We start from the raw sequence: 1,259 nt of genomic DNA on the forward strand, positions 1-1,259 counted from the left end.
GATTCTAAAGTACATTAATTGTGAGGCACTTCTTAATGAGTGGCTTTCTCTTAGAAGCTCATTTCCCGGAACCACTGAAAGCAAATTAAACAAACCATGGTAATAACAACACAATGATAAACCGGATAAAGAAATGCAATGAAAATCAACTAAGGGCTGGGGATACAGCTCAGTGGCACAGTGCCTTCCTGGCAAGCCCAAGCTCCTGAGCTCAATTCCTGATTTTTTTTTTCTATATTTGGGACAAGGTCTACAGGGTCTACAGAGTCTCACTATGTAGATTGGACTCGTAGTGATTCTCCTGTTCTCAGCCTCCCAAGTGCTGGGATTACAGGAGTGCACCAGCACATCCAGTCTCGATAGCCATCTCAGTTCATCAATTCCTGATTTTTTTAAAAAGGGAAATCAATTAAAATAAACAACAACCTCACTATAATAATAAACAAGGGAGCAAAACAATATACAATCAACTAAAATAATACTATTTAATAAAAGTACAGCAATGATAAGATAAAGAAGGAGGACAAGAAAAGGGAGAGAAGCAGCTACAATACAAGAAAGGAAAAGAGAAAAGGAGAAAAGCAAGAATTTAAAATATCCACTTGAAGAATTTTTTAAAAGTAAATAAAATTGGGTAACAGTAAGAAAGAAAAGGAAAAGAAAATCAAGTCCCCAATTTTCCTTTTCCCAGTGCAATTTCTCCAGTGTACACTGAAGTGCTTCCACTGGAGCAGCTTCTTTCTGATTCCTTAAATGCCAGAAGCCAGCAGCTGGGAGGGATTCGTGCGCTGCCACTCACTGCCCCATCACATCGCCCCATCGTACTATACCTGCCCACATTTCCTGCGAGCCTGCCTAATGGCCTTTGTCAGTGGCAGTGCTTTGTTGAGCCCAAATTTTTATTTTGTTTTGTTTTGCACTATTAGTGTTTGAACTCAGGGCCTTTACTGAGCTACATCCACAGCCACTTTTTAGGTTAGTTTTGAAACTGGGTGTCACCAAGCTATTGACTTGCCCAAATTAAGCTCAAGCTTCTGATCCTAATGCCTCAGCCTCCTAAAGTGCTGGGATTACAGGTTCAGGCCACCACATCTAGCACTGTTTTTATCACACCCAGAGCTGCTGCTAGCCCCAACAAGCTTCACAGCACATGAACTGGGCAGATCCCCAGACTCCAGTGGTCCCACTGTGGCTCTGAATGGCAGCCAGACAAATGAGACCAGTGGAAGCAAGCAGAATACTGAGTTCTGAGCCGGGGG

The sequence above is a fragment of the Octodon degus genome, unplaced genomic scaffold, assembly GCF_000260255.1.
Source record: "Octodon degus isolate 3935 unplaced genomic scaffold, OctDeg1.0 scaffold00040, whole genome shotgun sequence".
In the NCBI taxonomy this organism is placed as follows: Eukaryota; Metazoa; Chordata; class Mammalia; order Rodentia; family Octodontidae; genus Octodon; species Octodon degus.